The 23,918-nt window shown below is 36.8% G+C and overlaps 1 protein-coding gene and 1 pseudogene across 2 annotated transcripts in view; one reads left to right on the plus strand and one right to left on the minus strand.

Annotated features, from left to right (window-relative positions):
* Positions 1–23,918, minus strand: part of ARHGAP24 (Rho GTPase activating protein 24) — a 527,050-nt gene that overhangs the window by 474,892 nt on the left and 28,240 nt on the right. The window lies entirely within an intron of this gene.
* Positions 10,281–11,535, plus strand: LOC101414788 (large ribosomal subunit protein uL4-like; annotated as a pseudogene).

Genomic DNA, 23,918 nt, shown 5'->3' on the forward strand with positions numbered 1-23,918 from the left:
CTCTGAAACAAAAGAGAAGTGTACACTGCTTTCACTTCCTTCTAAAGAGTCCTTTTTAAGACCCGCCACATCACATGCAATACTTGATCACCATCAAAGCCCGAGTTTTTGAGTGCCAAAAGCCAAGTGTGCTGTGGTTTGATCTTTTGAGAAGAATCTCTGGATAGTAAAGATCAAGGGCCATAAATGTGGAGGCACATCTTGTTACCACACTATCTATGAGTATGTAGAATATCCTATCTATTAAGAGCAGGGCTTTCCCAATAAAATGTACAATCACAGGAGGCCATAATACAAAAGTACCTTTAAAAATGTATTATATTTAATTTATATATCAGGTATTCACAAAGCAGGCCTTTCACATGAGGAGCCTCAGGGTTCAGACATAGTGAAATTAGCCTTTGATACCAGCAAACCAGGAAGCAGCAGCATGAAAAAGCAATATGAAAGACAGCAGCATAAAAGGAGCAGATCCAAACCAGATTTGTATTGTGCTTTAAGAATGAACATGCTGCCTGGTTAGAGCAGATGAGCTTTTCGAAACACATGGATAAAGAAAGAACCACGAGTTCTGCAGGAACTGCTTCAACTCCAAGTGCTCTAGTATGTTTATATACTTCATATATTGATAATTTTTATTACAGAAAGTAGTGGCATGTTGCTTATATTTTTAATGTGTGTGTATATGTCTTTTATTATGTAGAGATTCTTTTTCCCTGAACCTTGTTTGTTTGTTTTAATTCAGTTAAGAAATTTCCACTTAGGACACACAGATGAAAGATAAGACTAGAAAGTAGAATTATATAAATGGTAAATCAATTGTACAACTAGAAAGTTCTCCCAAGCTTCAGACAGTGAGTGGGGTGGTCACTCTTTGTAGGGATAGACTAGAGGAAGGTTTCACGGAGTTAGCACTGGAGCCAGGCCAGCAAGGCTCAGACTAGGTGAGAGATGAGAATTCCACAGCCAAGGTGAGAGATGAGAATTCCAGGCAGGCAAGTCCCAGCAGTGAGAGGGACTTTGGAATGTGGGAGGAAGACAATGGAAAGTCCAGCCTGTGGGGAAGAACTGACAGATAAATAAGGTTCAATGGGTCAGGTATGGACAGTCAAGTCACAGCAAGAAGAGGCCAATGTAGATTCAAGAGGCAGGAGACATAAGGACAGCAGTGGTTTATAAAACTGAACTGGCACCAATCTGTAAAATGCATTTAATTGCAGCAAATGTCAAAAGTGGATTAAACAGTTGGGGAAAAAAAAAAAAAGCAATAATCTAGGCATCAAATATCAAGGGCCTGGAGAAGGGTGATAGCTGTGGGACCAAAAGGAAGGAATATTCAGCAAGATGGATATCAGAGTTTGGAGACAGGGTGCTGGGAATTTAATCTTTAGGATCTGCAGTTTGTTTCTCTTTTGGGGAGTGGTAACAAAACTTTTCTAGCCTTTTAGCCTTAGGTCAAAATATTTAGGAAACATGCAGTGAGAGACCTATAATATAGTAACAAAATCACTCTTAGAACTTCCAAAATAAACCATTCAAGTATGCAAATTTTTCTGTTAAGATGATGACTCTTTTAAAAGTTAGCATTTTTTTATGCATTATCTTCTTTGATAACAATCTTGCCCTTGTCCCATAAAAATTATGTGCTTTCAATAATTTAGAATCAGGATCAGAAAATATTTTTATATTTTTCTGTAACTGTTTTACTTAAGAGAGTCCACATGAGCAATGTGAAGGTATATTTTAATTAAGATCTGCTTTCTAATAGGATAAAAAGCTCAATCCTGAGACCATTTAACAGGAAACTTCAACAATCTGAATGATTACTAATTATCTAAGCAAAAAAAAAAATTTTTTTTTAGAAAAGGTACTGAAAAGGCAAAAGAGATATGTCCATGGACTAATACATATCAACTTCATTCATAAGCAACGACTACAAAGCGTACTTACTCATATTTAGACTGTTTTCTTCTGAATGGTTATCTGCATTTTCAGGCAGATAAAAATGGAAATACAGAAAGCAGCAAGAGGAGGAACTTCCCATTCATTCCTTAATTCATTTATTAAACAATCATTTATTGACTATCTATACAATGTGCTAACTACAAAGATGAGTAAGTACCTGGCCCTGGCCCAGTAATAGCGAAATCTTGGATTTACTTAGCACATTATAAAGTCCTTTCACTTAAAATGTGAATGTGTCCAAACACCCTGTGAGAAAGTTAGGAGCTATTTTCACTATATTTATTTATTTTTCCCCAGAGTTACTAAGGACTTTATTTTTTAATTCTTTATTTTATTTTAAATGTTACATTAAAAAAATATGAGGTTCCCAAATACCCCCCCACCTCACCCACCCCACCCCTCCCACATCAACAATCCATCATTGTGGCACATCCACTGCACCCGGCAAATACATTCTGGGGCACCCCTGCAGTACATGGACAGTGGTCTGCATTGTAGTCCACACTCTCCCCCAGTCCACCCCGTGGGCCACGACAAGACACACAACGTCCAGCATCTGTCCCTACAGCACCACCTAGGACAACTCCAAATCCTGAACACATTTAGATCATAAAAAGGAACTTTAGAAGGTCTGTTGCTATACACATCCATAATGTTCATACCCATAACCATGTCTTCGATTATTCTCTTTTGCAGTACTAGAAAAAGCCAGTACAGCTTAAATATTGAGGCACTGTACTAAAACTTTGTAATCAAGAGTTAAGAATTTTATAGATGCCTTTATATTAAAAAAATTACAAATATTCCACCACAGTGTGGTGTGTTGGGGAAGGGGTACTGTAAGGGAATTCAACACATGTGCATGATTGTTTTGTAAGTTCACAACCTCTGTAATAAAAATATGTTTTTTAAACATAGGGTGAGTTGGGGGAAAAATACACCAATTGTCAGATAGGGATTATAGTTAGTAGTAATATTTTGATGATACTTTTGCATCATTTGTAACAAATATTTCACAAAAGTGCAAGGTGTTGGTGGAGAGGTGATGTATGGGACCCCGTATGATGTTATGCATGTTTATTTTGTAAGTTCACAACCTCTACTATACACTTATTGTTTATGCATGTTCATGTATGAATGATATACTTCAATAAAAATATATTTTAAAAATAACAAAATATTAATATCTGAAATTGCAGAAACTGGCTAGATTTAGCCTAGACCTGCTGTCATGATGATCATTCTAAACAATCTCATCCCTGCTTATGGCTATGCTAAACTTAGCCTCTCCTTTGTATGTAACCTCTCCACCCTCCTTTTTGGATATCTACATGGACAGCCTTGCGACTAACCTCTGCAATATACTCTCCTATCCAGAATCTTGATCTCTGATGACGATTATAACCTTGTAATTCACCCTGGCTTGGTACCCACCTACCATGTGTATTAGCCAAAGGGGTGCTAATGCAAACTCCCAGAAATTGGTTGGCTTTTATAAAGGGTATTTATTTGGGGCAAAAGCTTACAGTTACAAGGCCCTAAGGAGTCCAACTCAAGGTTACTTGCTTACCAAATTCTGTTGCCCCTTGTTGAAGCTCTGTGAGGGTTCAGCCTTCCTTTTCCCTCCTATGTCTCCATGGGTCCAACTTCTTCCAATCTAAGCTGTAGGCTGGCATGGGGCTTGTCTCTGTTCCCGGGGATTTCTTTGGGACTCAGCTGCTCTGGTCTCTTCACAACGTCAGCTGTAAACCATCAAGCAAATGTCCCATCTCTCTTCCTGGGGCCTCTGCCGAGTCTGTGGAGCTGTTTCTCTTCCTCTATGTATCTTGTCTGCGTATTTACTTCTTGATTGAGTATCAGTTTATATAGCCCACAATAGGGGGTGGGGACTCAAACTGAGTTGCCCTAATGATGTAGTCAAATTAAAGCCTTAATCTTGATTTAGTCAAGTAAATATAAAGTCTTTGAATTTAAGTCATTCAAAGGGTATCATGCCCAGAGGAACAGACAAGTTTACAGAGATAATCAATACCTCTTTTTGGAATTCATAAATAATATCAAACTGCCACACCATATTCAACTTAATGCTTATAAATCAAGGAACCTATGTCTAGCTCTGTCCTCTTACTCATTAGCATCCCAATGGTATAAAATATTAGAATTTCTGCAGTTCAAGGAGGCAGATTTGAGATTGTACATCTCTAGTCTCTCACTAGCAAATAAAGACTCTCTTCCTTCCTAGCCTAGTTCAGTGTGTTGGTCTATTCTCCCATGCTGAGTGAACCTAGCTGAGAACCAACCCAGCCCCTCTTCACTTTCTTCAGGAGAGAATAAGTTCAGATATTAAGATATTCATGCCATTCATAAATATCCTCTGAATACCTACTATGTGCCAGGCATCAAAAGTACTGGGATAGGAACAGTGCAATAAATGAGATCATTTTTCTCAAGGACGTTGGTGCAGAAAAATGACGAGTGTCCAATGGAGACTCAATAGTCAATGGGCAGTTCTCTGAACTCCCACTGTCCATGCAAACCTTACCATCTAAGCTCAAGCCCCACCTTTGCCATACAGCTTTTCAAACAACCTCAGTTCACATTTATTTGGCTTTCTCCAAAATTCCCAATCTGCCAAATTTGATCCTTTATCACCAAGTTTTCTATTTCCATTATTTTAAACTTGTGTCTTGCCTACTGTACCTGATTTCTATGTCCCACATGGGCAAGGATGAAGTCTTAAGCACAGCTGTATTCCTCTCTGAGGGTTGGTGCATTCCACATCTGAGTTGATGATTAATAAATATGTATTGCCTGACTTAAATGCATCATTTCATATAATTGGAACAACATATTTTGTGTAGCTAACCATGACTAAGATACATTTCTTTAGAAGTTACGGGTAGGAAATCTGAAACAAGAAAAAGATTTTAGTAAATACTTGGTTCTCACTCAAAATATTCCTAGTTGGTTTGGTCAGTCGATAACCATTAGGATGGCAATAGTTTCATTTGGTTAATAATATGTATTTTCAGTTACAGAATAGTCAAAGTATTTTCAAAGATCATAACTTATTTATTGTTTCTACCCAGTAATGTACATTTAGTCCCTTTTAGGACCATGGTGTTAAAATGAATGGATTTATTTTAACTGGATTTCTCAGTACACAATTCTAAGGAAATCTAGGTCTGCTATAAACATCTGAATCAGTGCTATCCCATAGAAATATAATGGAAGTCACATTTAGAATTTTCTAGTATTTCCATCAAAAAAGCAAAAATAAACCAGTTGAAATTAATTTTAATAATATAGTTTATACCCAATACATCAAAAATGTGCCGTTTCAACAAGTAAACAATATTTAAAATTATTGAGATATTTTATTATTTTTTTCATATTTTCTTAAAATCCAGTCTGTATTTTAAACTTGAACAGCACATCTCAATTTGTATACTAGATTTTTTTCTCTTTAATATATTTTTATTACAGAAGTTGTGAACTTACAAAACAATCACACACATGTATAGAATTCCCATACAACAACCCTTCATTAACATACCACACCGTAGTGGAACATTTGTTACTGACTATGAGATAATATCATCTGATTAGTACCACTAACTATGGTCAGTAGCATACATTTGGCATATTTTTTCCATACCCCCCTATTATTAACACAATATGTCTTTGCATTGATGCAAGAATATTACAATATTGCTGTAAACTATAGCCCATAGTTTACATTAATTATATTTTTCCCTGTTTTTCCACCTTCCCACTACCCTGCAATAGTGACCTACATCCATTCTAGTTCACAAAGGACATTCCTGCACTTGTGCTATTAACCACAGTGCTGAGAGAGAAGTTTATCACATACTGGATTTTTATTAAAAATACTTTATTGGTATTAGGTTTCATAAAATGTACAGCAGTTTAAAAGGTAGATTTCCAGATGCATGGTGCTCCAAAAAATACTTAAACATTTTTGAATAATTGAGTATCAGTTTCTAAATTTAAATACAAAGTAACATATTTTTTTAAATATAAATGTTCCTGGGTCACACTAGCCCGGTTTCAAATGCTCAGTAGCTGTCGCTGCCATACGGTATAGTACAGACCTAGGTCAAGCTCAACCACATTTGCACATCAGCAGGAATCTTCAAGCCACGTGCTTCTTCGTTTTATTTTGGTTTATACTTTGTCATGAATGGGGTCCACCTTTAAGAGTTGATAAAAGGAGATAGTTGGAATAGCCGATATTCTGGAAGAGGCGACTCTCCAGCCAGGGGTGCAAGATAAGTGGGGACTCTCTTCAGTGGGACCCCTTAATAATGCAGCTTTATTTTTCTTGGCTTCAAGTATTTAGACTTGAATCATTGCCATAAATGGTAATAACGGCTTCATCGTCTGCCAGGTGTTTGTCTCCCACTCAAAAGTCATGTCCTTGTTAATGATAGTATACATTGTTGTCTGAATGATTCTAAAGCAGAGCATTTCATTAACACTAAATTCAAATGTTTGTTTATAAAACTCTAGCCTTGAAATCTGAACAGGTACAGTGAACTTAACTTACATCCCCATCCTATCGTGGACTGCCCTTTTCACTGAGTCAACTTAGAAGGCTACACATTCATTAGTGTTGATATGCTCTTTCAAATATCAGTACATTTTTTACTCTGTATGTGTTTACTCTAAAACTGTTGATCTAAGCTAGAAGTCATTCTGGGAAAGTCTAGTAAGTAATAACAGTTTAGTAAGAATAACTAACACCAATAGCCTGATACAAATAAGTTGTGGGACAACTATAACAAGCTTATCTATCTACAAGGTTTCTTCTCTGATCTTATAAATAACACTAGTTAATCCAGTGAAAATCTGAGCTTTCTGAGGCAAATGACAGAAAAGTGAATATATCATAATATTTGACAAGAATAAGTTCTTGATGATATATTTGTTTGCCCTTTCAGGCACTATTATTTTCTTGGGAATGTAGTTAAGTGCTTATTGGTTATAAATAGTTGTATTTTGTTTTTTATGAAAGGAACATGGACGGAATTTTTAGTAAATGTTCTTTAATTTTAATGTACATAAGACTTTCTTGAGTAATTTGTTAGAGTGTGGATTCGAGGGCCCTACTTTCAAAGACTGTCTAGACTTTTGGGGAGAAAGGCACTGTTTGCTCTCTTCACTCTCTCGTAGCCAATAGAGCGCAGCAGGCCTGTGGAATTCCCCACTTGGAGTGTGAATCTTCACATATGAAGGCTGTTCAGAAACACAGCACAGGGTCACTTTACTCTAGGACCTTCTTCCTTTCCCCCCCACTATGCCTTAAATTTTCAAATCCCAGAGTAAGCAGATCACAGAGAAAAAGAGTCACAACACAAGCCTTTCTTGTTACTTCCTGCCTAATCCTAGGTGAAAGGAACAAGGGATGACTGCAAACCTCAAAGGTGGCCTGTCCCAGCTTACTAGAGTACAAACCATATCAAGAGTTGATGTTGGAAGCCAACCCAGGTATTAAAGATTGTCATTATTTCCTTGTGTCCTTAATTCCCCTCTAGTAGGTGTCTGGATGAATTTCAAGAGGTTTGTCACCTTTGACACATTAACACTGATACTTGGCAAACAAGTATTTTATTTCCTCACAAAAATCTCCTTGTTCCTGTCACCAAAGAAAACAAAATAAACTATTAGGCTGCATGAGAGCTTTTGTGTTTATTTTACTTGAATAAAAGGATTGCACACTTGTCACTAGTTAATGTCAAAGAAAAAGGAACTCAACCATAACTACCTCATTTCATTTAGATTAGAAGTTTATAAGAGGAGAAAGGAAATTAGATCCTGGAAGAGACCCAAGTGTTTGCAAAATTGTGGTATGCCCAGAGATTGCTACAACAGTATAACTAAAAAGTTAAGGATGCAGTGCTGGATTTCTTAAATTAGCATAGAAGAACTGATTTGGCAAATACACGTTTTTAATGTTGACAAATTGTAACTGTGGGCAACAAGATAATGCATTTTGCATTTATATAGTTATTTCAATGTGTCTTCTCTCCTCAAATTAAACTTGACAAAATCTCTGAGAAACAAGCGTTCTTTTCCAGATGTAGATCTTAAAACACCCAGAAGTTGTTTTCCCAAAGTTATACCATATGACTTTGAGATAGCTGAGACATGAAACCATATTTTCAGGCTTCACAAAAGCACATGACTTAATACCCTGATCAGGCTAGTTAGGAATGGTTGGAATAATGGGATTTATTCACCATTGTCTGTGACTAATAAGCTCACTTCGTTATGTTCATTCCAACCCTCCTCTCCCTTACAACCTTCCTTTAATTAGTCACCTAGTGTTCATTTTAACTTTTATATATTTTTACTCCATTCCCTCCTCTTCATCAGCAGAGTCCAAGTTTACACTTGGACTGTTTACCGAATATCTGAATATTCTCATGATGATACCATTTCTTTGCACATATTTTCCCTCAGCCTGAAATCACTTATTTCCTTCTTAATACAGTTATAAAATATATAAAATTACTCATTTCTTGTCTTCTCATTTCCTTGTCCTCTCATAAACTTCATACTTACCCCTCTGTATTCTGTTGGTAGAACTATTCCCAGGAAGGAGACCTTGAATCTTTCACCAGAAATCATTTTGGTAATAGCAATTTCCCAAAAGGTTTTTGATCTTTGACCAAGCTATGGATGATAGTGGCTATAGCTAGGAACTTACAAAACTCACGTGAAAATGTAGCATAAATCATGAACCACAGAATACCTAAGGCTGAGCTTTTTGTTATTACAATAGAATATACATGTGATGGTATATTCTGTATATACAACAGAAATAATGTGCCAGCTTGGCTAGGTTATGGTATCTAGGTGTTTGGTCAAGCAATCACTGGACTGATAGTTACTGTGAGGGTATTTCATGGATGGATTTGCATCTATGGACAGTTTATTACATCTAAAATCAACAGAGGAGAATGATCCTAGCAAGAGGAGAATCTTCTCATCCAATCAGTTGGAGGTCATAAAGCCAGAACTGAGGGTTCCAGAAGTGAGAAAGAATTATTTCTTCTACTTCAACCAGCATGATTTTCCTGGGAAATTCAGCATCATCTTCATCGGTTTTCCAACTTGCGACCCGACCTATGGAATTTAGACTAGACAATCTTCACAGTCATGTGAGCCAGTTCCTAACATCAATCTTTTAATATTTACAAATAGGTTCTGTTGCTGTGGAGAACCCTGACTAATTTTTATTAATATGTTAACTTTATTCTTGTTATTCTTGTGATTAAAATCTGCCCAATATGCCATGACATATACTTGTGGCCAAAAGGTGATATATAAATCATGCAAAAGATGATAATCTGCTCAAAGACCAGAGTTGAAATCCACTTCTTCAAAGAAGGAGTTTTTTACTCTTAGTTGTAGAAAGTAAGCAAATAAATGTTCCCATCATACCAAGAATTCCCCTGCACAGTGATTGGGAAGGGCCTATTTCTGTTATCACACAGTGATACAAGTGGTTACTGTCTTACAACTGCTTAGTCTTTCTTAGATCTCTCCAGACAAAGAATGACAATATCATATCAATGGCTATCTTATTAAATCTCACTAAATAAATACCTGCAGTATCTGTCTCTCCATGGTTCCCAGTAATTCTAAGCACGTGCCCTTCATAAGCCAAGAAATTACAAAAATGTTGGCCCTTGTGTAAAAGAAAACAGAAGTTGGTAACCACTAAGTGTGACTAGTAGTTGAAAATGAATTCACTAAATTTCACAGGGCTATTTAAGATTAAAGATCAAGATCTCACAATAAGAATAACAGTAGGCTAACTACTTCCTACATTTTCCAGGATTTAGAAGCTACAAAATCAAAATGAGACACACACATTTATACAATAAATGATACCATAAAAGAGTAAAATTTTATTTCACTATCCAAGAGAAATAATGCTGACAATCTTATAACCTAAGACTAAGGGGGAAAACCTGAGCACCGAGTCACTGTCATCTCTCTCTCCAAGCATCAGAAAATGCTTTCAACACCTATCATGTTCAGGGTATTGAATGCTAATACACTATTAAAAACAGACATCCTAATAGAAATCAGTCTCTCCTCATATCTGATTGTTCCTGATTAAAAACAATAAACTTTGTCTGTACTTAGTTGATACTTGACTTGGGTTCCCCATCCCTTTTTTGGCATTGCCCACCTCACACATGTTTCCTTCTCCACAGAAACCCAAAAGCAAAATAGGGAAAGAAGGAAGCATTAAGAGATTGTTACAGTGGCCTTCTCCTCTCCGCACTATGGCGTGTGCTTCTCCATTGATATAGGTGTACTCTGAAAAGGGGGTCAACTGGCAAAAGTGTTACTTTGCCTGCTGTGTTCAAGGCTCCCATTAGACTGGATATTATGAACTTTGTTTATACCAGTTTGTGCAAAAACAACAGACAGCCTTATGCTGTGAGTGAGCTGGCAAGTCATCATACCAGTGCTGAAAACTGGCACACTGGCCGAGCTGTGGCATGAATTCCCAGTGTTCAAGGCAGTGGGACACACCAATCTGGCCAGGGTGCTTTTGGAAACATGTGCCAGGGAGGCCGTATGTTTGCACCAACCAAATCATGGCATCGGGGGCATCGAAGAGTGAACACAACATAGAAGCGATACTCCATCTGCTCTACCCTGGCTGCTTCCACCTTACCAGCCCTGGTCATGCCTAAAGATGATCATGTCGAAGAAGTTCTTGAACTTCCTTTGGTGGTTAAAGATAAAGTTGAAGCCTACAAGGAGACCAACGAGGCTGCTCTGCTACTTAAGAACCTTAAAGTCTGGAATGATATCAAAAAAGTCTATGCTTCTCAGCGAATGAGAGCCAGCAGGGGCAAAATGAAAAACGGTCGTCACATCCAGCTCAGGGGACCGTGCATCATCTATAATGAAGACAGTGGTATCATCAAAGCCTTCAGAAACATTCCTGGAATTACTCTGCTTAATGTAAGTAAGCTGAACATTTTGGAGCTTGCTCCTGGTGGGCATGTGGGATGTTCTGCATTTGGACCGAAAATGCTTTCTGCTAGTTAGATGAACTGTATGCACTTGGTGTAAAGGGGCCTCCTCTCTCAAGAGTAACTAAAATCTTCCCAGGTGCAAGATGACGAATACAGGCCTTAGCAGAATCTTGAAAAGCCCAGATATCAAGAGAGCCCTCCGTGTACCACACAAGAAGATTCATCTCTGAGCCCTCGAGAAGAACCAACTGAAAAGCCTGAGAATTGTGTTGAAACTAAACCCATATGCCAAGTCGATGTGCTGAAACATCATTCTTCTCCAGGCCAGGAATCACAACTGAGGGTGCATAAAGCAGCAGCACTAGAGGCCAAACTGGATGAGACGGGGGTTCCAAGCAAGAAGCCTGTAGCCGGGAAGAAAGGCAGGAAGGTGGCTGGTGTTAAGAAGCCACAGAAGCCTTTGGGAAAGAAAGCGGCAGCAGCTACCAAGAAGCCAGCAAAAAAGAAACCCACCACAGAAGAGAAGAAGCCTGCTGCCTAAATTGCTTATTCCATAAGTCAAGTCATTTCAGACAGCCTATTTTGAATAAAGGCCAAATCAAAGAGGCAGTGAGGGGAAAAAAAAAAAAAAAGAAAGACTGTTATACTCTGTAGTTTACAGGTCTTGCCTTTCAAAAGAACAACAAAATCGCTTATTAGGTTGACATGTCTATTTTTGGCCTAGGTTACTCATGTTAGGACTTTTCATGAAATTATATCTTATTGTACTAAGTCACAGAAACTTGAAAAAATGTGGTTTTCTGTTTTATATTATATTGAGAGACTTAAAGCACAATATCAAAGATATTAAGATGGTAAAAACATAAAATGATTTTCCACTATCTACTCTTCAAAAAGAGTCATCTCTTGTTTTCACTTTTTATAAACCCAAAGGTTTGAAGAAGGCAAGTCTTAACACTTTGTAATACAGGAATAACTATTCCTACATTCTGTCAGCTGTGCATACATGTCTTGAATACTCATGAATGTAGTAGTCAGAAAATGCAGGAATGATGATGAGACCCAAAGAAAGGCAGGATTCACTACTACTACTAAAAACAGCAAAAACAACCTTTAAAGGACGCTTACTATGTGCCAAGGACACTTCTAACCACTGTACGTCTATTAGCTCATGTAAACTTTACAACAACCACACAAAGGGTTTTATTTTTGTTATCTTTTTCAGAAGAAGAAACTGGAAGTTTAAGTGTGTTGACCAAGAATGGAACAAGCTGGTGGAAAAGGATTTTAATCCAAGTAATCTAACAAGACCCTGTGTCCTGAAATATTGTAGTATGCAGTTTCCCCAAGAAGGGAGGAAATCAAAAGTGCAGGTGATAGAAGTTCTACTCTATATGGAGAAAATGTTTAAGTGTCACATTCTCAAAGAAAATAGAAGAAAAAAAAAATCAATAACTACCAGAAAGAAACAGTGTTTGTGTTGTCAATCCCACCTAAAGAAAATGGATACAAGAAAGGGATTGAATTAGTGTATTAACTGGGATTTCATGGTACTACAGGCCCTTAAATTTTGGGAACTGACACATAGCCCAATCCTCTGGACTCCCAATTTTTGGTTTTTGTTTGGTTTTGTTTGGGGTTTTCTTTTGTTTTGTTATTCTTTTTGTCTTTTTAGCAAATGAAAGCTATGATACATACCCATAATGGCAAAACATATGTGCGACAGAGAAAAGTTCCTCTTGTCTCTTGGAACATCTCTTATCCAAAATAGGTTGGAAAGACTTAACATTTTTCGTGATGTCAGAAATAGAGAGGGAAATTTTACGTGATCTTGACCTTTACCACCTGAGACCAGCTGAGTCCTCGGTGTAGACTTAAAAGGAAAGAGTCAGAGAAAATGAAGTTAGGAGAGTTAAGAAAGAACCAGAACAAGGAGAGCAACAGTCAAAAGGGAGGCTTGAAACAAATACTATAAGTAAATTACTGTTATACTAGTTCCTAAGCAAATTCTAGCAAAAGTTTTAAAAAGTCAGTTAAAATGTTCAAATAATATAATATGCAAATTTCCATGGGGTTTACAATTTCCTAATTGTGAATTCTAACTATAAGATTTCCCAACATTTTTGTCCAAATTCCATAGCAAATCTATTAGAAACATGAAGTTTCATTATCATATTAGTAGCAAAGAAGATCTCAAAAAGTAATTAAAATAAAAAGCACTTTAATTTTTAAGTGTCTTGCTTAAGTATACAAGTATTCAGATCAAGACAATACCTTCATCTTTTTCTTATAGTCCAAGTCATAAGAATTTCCCATAATGGGGTACAGAAAAAAGGTAACTTTTGAAGAAAAAGTATTTTGACTTGACTATATACTCTAAAGACAAAAGAATCTATTCACAAATACTATACTCTAGTTAATAGATTTGCTTTCCACAGGACTATGTGTTAGCAATTCTGAAAGCCCTCAATGTGTGTTGTAGGAGTGAGCAAATAAGTAAATACATTACAGGAGACAGGGATACATAATGTTGTGAATAAGCACACCTAAACCCAGATCTTGGTTTCTAAATACTATTCACCAATAAAAGAAACCAGGACTCCTTGGAGAAATAGCTGATTCAAGGGCTGAGTCAAAGAAAGTATAAAATGAGTCTGAAACATCTTGTGATCCCAGAAAATAAGAAAGAATTTTTTTTAAATGATGGTGATAAGAAAGGATACAAGAGCCACCATGAAGGGTCTCCCAAGGGCTATATCTGGATAATTCGAGAAGCAAAATACGTAAAATAGTTATGGATTATAATTCATAGACTAAAAGCCATGAGTCCATGCTGATATAAACAAAGAATTGAATAATAAAGTAAGTGGGTGTAAATTGAAAACTCTCCTTACAAAATAATTGTAACTAATAAACGTAGTGGGAATGAAGAAAAGAGAAATAGACTATTTAGCAAACACCACAGTGACAATTATTTCACAAGAATCATCAATGTATGCTAAAATTAGTAAGTGAAAGTCTGATGAGAAACAGAATTTTTACTTAGTCTCAAAGTATCTCTCCACAAGATGTTTAGTAAGAATGAAAAAGTAAACTAGTAAATTTACAGTGGAGAAATCTGGCAAATCTTAACTGTGGAAAGAAATTTTATACCACAGGTTATTAGAAACATTGACATTATGTGCTTCTTGATATGATACACTGCAAGGAGCACGTCTTCACTTCCATAGTACTCTTGCCTAAAATGCATAACCTGAATTTAATCATGAGAAATCACCAGAACACCAAAAATGAGAAACATTCTCCAAAATAACTGGTTAGAATTCTTCAGATACATCAAGATCATTTAAGACAAAGCTGAGTAGCTATCCCAGACTGGAGAATAGGAGACATGGTAATTATGTGAACCGTGTGATTATGGTCCAAGAAAAGAGCATTGGTGGGACAGGTGATGAAACCTGAGTCACATCTGCAAATTAATTGTATTATATGGGCATTAATTTCCTAGTTTTGAGAATTTTATGATGATAATTTTATGAGAAGGTTTTAAGGGAATTATTTGTACTATTTTTTGCAAATCTTTTGTATGTTTGAAATTATTTCAAAATGAAAAGCTAAAAAATAAAATATAAATAAAAAAGTCCTATGATATTAAATGGTGACATTATTCAATAATAATTCTCAGAAACAGCAACTAACATTACCATGCAATGCTTTCAGCTGCCTTGTCTCATTTGAAAGTTATCCCTATTTAACAAAATTACTTATATTTTAAGTGACTTGCCTCTGCTAGGGAACTTCAGAACTGACTCTCAAACCTAGAGTTTGCTTATCTAAAACAATATAATGCTTACCAAAGCATCTGCCTCTCTTTGGTTTTGCATTTCCTCAAAAGCTTTATAGGGTGACGGTTGAGAGGAGAAGTTAATAATAATTATACAGTCTTCAAGGAGTTCTGGGCAATTAAAGTGGCATACTTAGTTCATAGATACAGAGATTTGTTGTATACCAATTAGTAAGCAGACCCAAAAGGGTCAAAGCAACGACCAATGCAGTACCTCTGGGAATATGCGATAGAAGAGGGCCAGATGAATACCATGAACAGTGACAATGAGAAGGAAAGAGAGAGATCATAAGAAAGTATGGTACATATAGAAAACTAATACAGCAGGTTCTAGGGAAATAAAGGGCTAAAGCAAAGATAGAAAGAAAATAAAGAGAACCAAAAATGGAAGAAAGAGAAATGAGAGGAAATTGTGGTTAGAGAAAGGATAGAAATAAGATATTTAAGTTTGAAGAGGAAAGGGCCTATCACTTCGAATTCTAACAAAAGTAAATGAGCTGTTGATGTGGCCCCTAGCGCACAGCTGTCACCTGCTCAATGCAGTTTCAAATTCATTAGAATTTAGGAAGTGAAGCAGCTGAAACTTCTAAGGGAAATTGAGGTTAATTTTTATGAGATGGCATAACAGACACCCAGAGGTGCTGGAGGCTCTCATCACTGTTTGACAACGTACTCCTCGGACCAAGAAACAAGTGCAGATGCAGAGCAAAAGCCTAGATTAAAAACATCAGTTCCAAGACTCTGTTTAGTCCATAGGCCAATCCAAATCCCCGGGACACCTGCTCAGCTTCGCTACTCTCTTCAGTCTGGTTTCCACACAGCCATGTGGTTGTGAACAGACCACAGGTGTCCTGTGATTCTCACACAACACCTAAGCTGAAAAGGGGCCTAGCTGATCTATGAATATAAACCAGGGAAATAAGTCATAGCATCGTAAGTGGCAATTAATAGCAAACTTAACTAGTTTCCATTATATTTTTATAATCATAATTTCTGAATTTAATATTTAATGTTGAACACATGCAAAAAAGCACAGAAATTGATAGAGCATAAAACTCATGTTCTCAATGGCTCACTGTAAATGGAAGAAATGTACCACTTTAGCTACGAGTTAAGTAAAAGCTAAACAATTATGATCTAAAAACTGACAGTCATTAATTAGGAAAAACTAACAACTTAAGGTTAGTCTATGGAAGCATTCGTCTTATGTGCTAATTTACAAGACATATAATTTGTTCACAACTTTTTCCAGAGAAAGCATGGTAAGATAATTGACCAACCCAGAGTACCACGTATTGAACCCTTCTCAAAAATCCAATCACTGGTAAAAAAAAAAAGTCAATCTTGATAGAACAGAAAGTATTGACCTAAGCAAATCTCTTAATAAAAAACAAATTGGTGTTTACAAAATTAATCCTTAGTATTATACCAAAAACATGAAGCTTAAAATATCTGAGACTCTTATAATTATATCTGATTGTTTCCTCTATGGGAAAAGAATTCATTAATAAATTATACAATATTCATGATTTCTTGATATCACATTCTGTTTTGAAATAAACTCTTTCATATAGATAAGCTATCAAATTTTAGTTAGTGAGCACTTATTTACCATAAACAGAACAGAACATGCTATTCACAGACCCTCAGAGGGAAATGCATCTTTCTAATAGGAGCTGGGGCTGCCAGGTTAATAACTTCCACAAAACTGCTAAACCAACCTGTGGCAGGATTGTTCAACTACAGTTCCTAACAGTCAAAAATAATGGTACTATCGTGTCTCTGATTAAATTCAACTACACAGCAAAACTCAGTCTCTCAAACAGGGGACAGGTAGACTGGTTCATGTGTGAATGCATTCTAAAGAGAATTCTCTGGAAATTTAACAATGGAATACCAGGAACTTGCAATGTAAAGGGATTGCCAACTGAACTAAAAAGCAGCAGAAACCTTTGCTTCAAATCAAAGCTCAGATTTAGGATAGAAGTTTAGCCTGGCTCATTTGGAAATAATGTATTACCAGAGGCCTTTGTTGCCTTCCCATAAGTCAGTAAACACAGTCCTAAGCACTCTGGGTCAATTTATGGGTTAACATTGGTATCAAAATCAATCTCTAATCTTTTAAACAGGCATAGGATCTGTTCCCTGACAACCTTGATAAACAGCAGCATGAGCTGTAATTCAGCACATCCCAGGCTAATATGAAATATCACCAGCGATTTCACCACATTCCTCTTTAATAGGAGACATTTATTTATTCCCACCCCCCTGTCATCCTGTTCTCCCCCAACCCCACGGTAATATGACCTTTACATATCATTTACTCTTTCTGAATGATTTTAGTAGTGCACATTAATAATACAGCTCAATAATGATATCATGCATTAATTGCTTGGCATTTTCACAACACACGCCAATATAATTTTATTTTACTCAATGGCTATTTCTAAGACATGAAGAAAATATTTATTACATCAAAACAAGCAGAAACACTAGTAAAAATAGGTCACTGCTATTATTTTTATTCATTTGGTCAGTGTTATTTGCTAAACAAATAAGGATGAGCAATCATGAGCTGTTGGGGTCCTATTCTTGCTCGAAGATAAATATATCAACAGCAGAGTCCCAGACGGGACACTGTTGAACTGCATACAAATGTCTAAAGGAAGTCCAAACATTGAGTAGTCTCTCTTTTGAGAGAGAGAAGTATCCCCACTATTTTGAGGTCACCTCCTACACTTTCAGAACTGCCGGCAAAGGTATGAGGAGCAGCATGAGCTGGCATCCCACAGCTCAGCTACACAAAGATCTCATCCTTGCTCCTGATGAGCTCCTATCTCAACCAGCTGAGCCATGTGATGCAGAGCCAACCTGCTTTCTGAGTCCTCCCGTTTCCAGGTCTTCAAGTCCTAGTTCCAGGCTTATGCCAGGGGAGCTAAGGATACTCCCTGGAATGTTCCACAAATTACACAGTAGAGGATGGGACTGCAAACAGAGAGACAATAAAAGGACTGCACAGACAGAATTCTTCCTGTTTCTCAGATTTACACAGCAGCCATCATGAGCTGAATCTTCTTTTTCTCTCCTTCTCTATGCCCAGACTCACTTTCAATGATCATTTGCCTGACTGAAGCAGTACTTAAAGAGAATTTTTGGTTTTGTATGTATTTTCTGCATGAATCTCTTAACTGTTAAATACCATTAGGCTAACTTACTTGTTTGTCTTATAGAAATATGAAGAGCATAAAATATGAGAACTGTTTGTAATTATGGTATAGTTTGAAGACTGAATTAAATGGGTATCTACCATGTGAACACTTAAACTCATTTTAAATGGTTTCAACAAAATTAATATTATTACAGAGAATGTCAAAGGCATTAGCCAAGAAAAAAAACGAAAATAAGAAAGTATACAAGTTACAACTTGATTTTTTAGCAATATACTAATTGCAAGTCCAAATTTATTTAATATTCAAAAACTTTGTTCCCACACACCCTTTTTTATTAGAATAGTTGTATGTTTACAGAAAAATTGTGCATAAAATAGAGTTTCCATGTGCCTTGATTTAGTATGGTCTATTTTTTCATTGCTTTTAGGGTTCATCTAAGCTCAGTAAAATGCACGAAGAATATTAGATATATATTCATTTGCTCTTTCCTCAGCCAGGGTTCCTTATCTTAACCATAAAACATATAAAATGATATGAATGGCTATTTTCTCAATTCTTCCAAAGATGGTACATAACTAGTTATGTAACAGAGAAGGTAATTCCTTATGTTCATTGGATGCTTTATGCTGGCACTTAGGTTTAATTCTCTCAGGGAACCACAGGAGAGAAAGTTACTGAAGAATCGAGCAGTATGGTAGACAAAGACAGTCACTGGAGCCAAACGCAGGCCTACCTCTTCCAGTTTCCATGACCTGGGACAAATCACCTAAATCTCTTTGGGGTCATTTTTCATATCTGAAAGATTGAGGTGAGGAGGTAAAAGCCATTTTCTAAGTAGGCTTTTGTTTCAAATTTCAGTAAATGTAACCTATAATTGGCTATGAGGCTATTGCAGGGAGCTAGCACAGATAATTAAAATGTACAAAATTTGCAGATTATCCACAAGGCATTTTTTAAAATTCTGTCATTTCAACATTCTCCGCTAAGCTAAATTATTACCAAATTTAATAGGAGAAGAGAAGTTACACATTTCAATTTCACCTCCTTGCCCACTTCTCTTATAGAAGCTTTAAAGCCTAGATTCACCAAAGAAAGGGGAACCAGTGGTGTTCAGCCCTTTCACTCCTGGAAAATAACAAGTGACTTTGGTTAGATAGGCAACAATATTCTATATCCAATGCCTTTTATTTATTTATTTTTTTAAAGATTTATTGATTTATTTATTTCTCTCCCCCTCCCCCCCACCCCAGTTGTCTGTTCTCTGTGTCTATTTGATGTGTGTTCTTTGTCCGCTTCTGTTGTTGTCAGCGGCACGGGAATCTGTGTTTCTTTTTGTTGCATCATCTTGTGTCAGCTCTCCGTGTACGGCGCCATTCCTGCACAGGCTGCACTTTCTTTCGCGTTGGGCGGCTCTCCTTACGGGGCGCACTTTTTGCGTGTGGGGCTCCCCTACGCGGGCAACACCCCTGCATGGCAGGGCTCTCCTTGTGTGCATCAGCACTGCACGTGGGCCAGCTGCACACGGGTCAAGGAGTCCTGGGGTTTGAACCGCGCTATCCAATGCCTTTTATACTCAAAAGTATCTGAGAGCTAAAATAGGCAGTAGTTTAAAAATATGCACATTTAGCCAGCCGAGGACTTGACAAACGCAAAAGAAGGTGGAAGAGAGAAAAGAATTTTAAGAAGGGGATCCTGTGATTGAAGTGGTTCCAAAGCAAATTTCACCTCACATTTGAACACAGTACAAAGATTCTTGAGATAGTCCTGGATGAGATGTTCTCATTGAATGGACTCTGTTCTTAGCCTCATCTATAATGCACAAGGCCAGCACAAGTGCAGAAGGATAAGAAGTGCTTGTGTCACTCATCATTATGTACAGAGAGCTAGCTTAAGCAAGTGGTAGACTTATCACAGGAAATCTGTGTCACAGCATTTAATGCCTTAAGAGATGGCATTCATTCAAACAAAAGACATGCCTAGATACATTGAACTGAAGTTTCTGTAAGTCATTTATTTAAATATGTGGCTGGGATCAGGAAACTAGTAACTTCGTACTCAAAGGAAATATTCATAGTATGTATTAAAGTTATATTTGCTCACTTTACTAACAGAGGCAAGATTTTTACTGCTTTGCTTACTGCACAGTCAATACATAGTACAGTTAAATAGGGGTTGTTCTCTGTCATGCATCATAAACACCAGTTGTCATCCAAGAATAGATATTGTTTCCGTTTGTGTTACTGAAAGTACAGAAAGCAAACGACTTGATTTCCAACTTCCAAGATGATTTTATAAAATACAAAATTAAGGCAATTAAAATGTAATCTTTTATTTTCATTAACCAAGGTTTACTCAGTGGAGATGTTCCTGGCATTGGGGAGGGAAAATACTTTGTAGTGAGGGACTGTCACACACCTTGAAAGACATGACGTTCTTGACCTCTGGTCACTAAGTGTCAGGTGCTTCTTAGCCCAACCATTGTGATGAGCAAAAGTCACCCTCACGAATGTCCCCTGGGGAGGCGTATCACCCTTCCCCCAACCCACAGTTGTTGAAAACTATTGGCACCTGAAATTCATCAAGGAAAGACCAAGCTAACTTTACCACGCTATTTATATGCCTTCCGGTTCCTAATTCCTCTCTAAAGTCAGACACCTATTTTTCAGAGCTCTGCCAATGCATATATATAGCCACGTTCTTATCAAAATTGCTCAAAATGAATACACTACCATTAGCAACACAGGTTTTTTTCAGTGCTGTAATAACCTTAGAAAATATTTACTCCAATTTCATTATTTTATAGATAAAGAGACTGAAGTCCAGAAAAGCTAAGTGATTTGCCTGAGTTCACAGATGCTAATTAATACCAGAAGTAGGATTAGAAAACATACGTTTCAAACTCTTTTCTCAATGCCCTTTTCACCCTTCTCCAACCATAGAATGCCAAGTAAAGTGGGACCATTTGAAACATCTCTCAAGCTACTATTTAAAAATTCAATTTTACCTGCCCTGAAACTCATCTAACTGGCACTTTTGCCCTCAAAAATATTTTCACACATCATTAAGAATTTACTTTTAGAAAAGTTAATATGTAACTATTGACAAGCTGTTTTAAAAAATCCAAGATAATATTCTTTTTTAAAAAACGGAAAAGAAATTCAATTCTATATGTCTTTTCTAGTGAACCTGGATGCTGTGTTTTCAAACAGGAAACATAGCTTTAAAGTAAGCACACCCTCTAACTATAGACCAAAGACAACAGTAAATTACACTAACCACACGAATGAACAAAAGCAGGGCAATACAATATTATCTGCTTTCTTTAAAGTAATGGCAATCAGTAAATATCTTAAACACAAATATCATTTTCTTTGAGAAGAATATCCTCTACATAAATTTCTATTATTTCCATTTTTACCAAGCAGTTTCCCATCGGTATTACTATGGCATTGACCAAATTGACAATCTCTCGTCTGCATGCGCTTTTCAAAATAAATATCTCAATTAGTAAGACAATGAGATTTCTAATTTAATTCCTAATTGTTATAGCTGTTTAGACATATTACTATTATCATTAAAATGTTTCAAATAAACACAAATTAAGATACTCAAGGCTACACAGAGAAAATGTTTTTATCCTGTAGTTTTAGAACGCAGAAGAAAATCTAACTACTTAATGTCCTTGTACTAGTAAACCAGTTGCCATCTGTGAGACTTACCTATCTGCACTGTGAGCAGACAACACAGAAAAAGAACAACTATACAAAACCAAAGTCACACACCAACTTGACAGCAATCTAGGAAGAATTAAAATCTTTAGTTGATACAATGTCAATATGTATGTTAAGCACCTATAGGCATCAACATGCATTTCAGATGTACCCTCATCTAACTTTTTCATTTGATTTCTAAGTGCTACCTTTGAATACTTTTGGTTCTCAAATAAATTTGCTTCTCAAATTTTGGCTGGTATCTGAATCACTTCGAGGCCTTGTTTAAAAAAAACAAATTCCTGGGCACTACCCCCACAGTTTCTGATTCAGGTGGTATGGGGTAGGGCTCAATAAATTTGCATTTCTAACAAGTTTCCAGTTGAAACTCAGATAATGCTAGAGCTGGAACCACAATTTATATCCTGCTGCTCTAAAGGATTTTTGAAAACTACTTTTTTGACAGTTATCAACAATCAGAACTCCATTTTTAATTTTGATCCAGTGTGTGAGATACATACACACAACTGAAATTTAAATTATATAAAATGATTCATACTTTACTACATAGTGATTCTGATTTTTTTCAATGCCATTCCATTGTAACCTATTCTATTCCTTTTCATTCCAAAAGAAATGGTAGTAATGAGCCAATCATTGATTTAATGACTACAGATTGACCAATATCTACAGTTTGAAAAATTCTAAGGCTCTCATGGTCATTATTTAGTTTAATAATAACTGCTGTTGACATTTATTGATCCTCAGCAGATGCCATACTCCCTTCCAGGGCTCTATATATGCATTGCTCACTTACTCCTCAGAGTAGCACTATGAAGTAGGTATTATTAAATGCCCATATTTACAGAAGAGAAAACTGTGGTCACAAGGCATGTGTGTGAACCAGATTTGAATCCTGGTCTACTTCTAGACCATAATGGTAAAGGTTGCTCCCTTGGAGTAAGATATTTTAGTTTTGAATCCCAGACACAATGTTTAGTGGCTATGCGATTTAGGCAAGTTATTCAGCCTCCCTTCCAAAGTGTCAGTTTTCCCATCCATAAAAAAGAAGCAATAATAGGATCCACTCGTGTTGTAGCTGTGAGGATTAAATGAGATAAGCCATGACAAGTGCTTGGCATAACTAGCACATAGTAAGGCCTCAATAATTGTTACCTATTTTTAGGCAGACAGTGAATTCTTAATGACCACATCATACACTGTCTCCCCTCTCCCGGGGTTGTAGTTCCCTGGACTGTCTCTGGAATTGTCTTTCCTCTTGATTCCTTGGCTGCTGACCCTTGTTATTCTGTGACCTTGTTTCTGCACCTCTTCCATCCATTCTCTTCAGCAGCTTGCTTGACCTGTTATGTAGAGGTTTTCCAAACTCTTCACCCAGATAATCCTATGTGTTCCATATACTCCCCCACGGAACCTGCTCACTTGGCCTAAACGCATCAAAACCAACAAAGTCATTCCATAAAGAAAGTGCAAGTTGTGCAGAAAGCACAAATGTGAGAAGGCAGAAGATCTACTGTACACCCCACAGATGATTATATATAAAGCAATCAACAGTGCACTTGACCATTTCAAATAATTGTTAACTAGAATGGGACATAAAAAAGAGAAGAAGAAATTCTGAAGGGACCATCATGTACCAAAATCCTAGGTCTGGCTACTGGATTGCAACAAGATAAAACGTGGTACCTTTCATACCTCTGAAATCATCTGTTCTTACTGGAAGTCCCTTCATATAAGAAATTTTAAAACCAGATATTCCCAACAATTGAAACAAACAATTGAATATGACCCCTTAAGGAGGATATCAGACTCTCTTTTCTAGGTATTGTTACAAACCAGAGTGAGATACTGCCAATTCTTCTGATAAATATTCCTTACCTGAGAAAGACTGGCCTAGGAATGATTTTCCTTATTGCTCATTCCATTTCTATGTACCCAGTGAGTACTGCCACCATTAATTCAAATTTTTTCTCCTTCTCATCTTCAACTGATGGAAATAAGTGTTTGATATTTTCAAAGGAATCATCTGTGTTAGCTTTCCCCAGTTGGGTCTCTACTCATGATACTGAGACCTGCTTTCCCCCTTTTCCTTCCTCCAACTGTACCCTTTGCTTATAGTACCCCTGGAGCATATGTCCCCACATCTGAGAATTAAGGAGTGGGAAGAGATCATTGGAAC

Source organism: Dasypus novemcinctus, chromosome 1, assembly GCF_030445035.2.
Source record: "Dasypus novemcinctus isolate mDasNov1 chromosome 1, mDasNov1.1.hap2, whole genome shotgun sequence".
In the NCBI taxonomy this organism is placed as follows: Eukaryota; Metazoa; Chordata; class Mammalia; order Cingulata; family Dasypodidae; genus Dasypus; species Dasypus novemcinctus.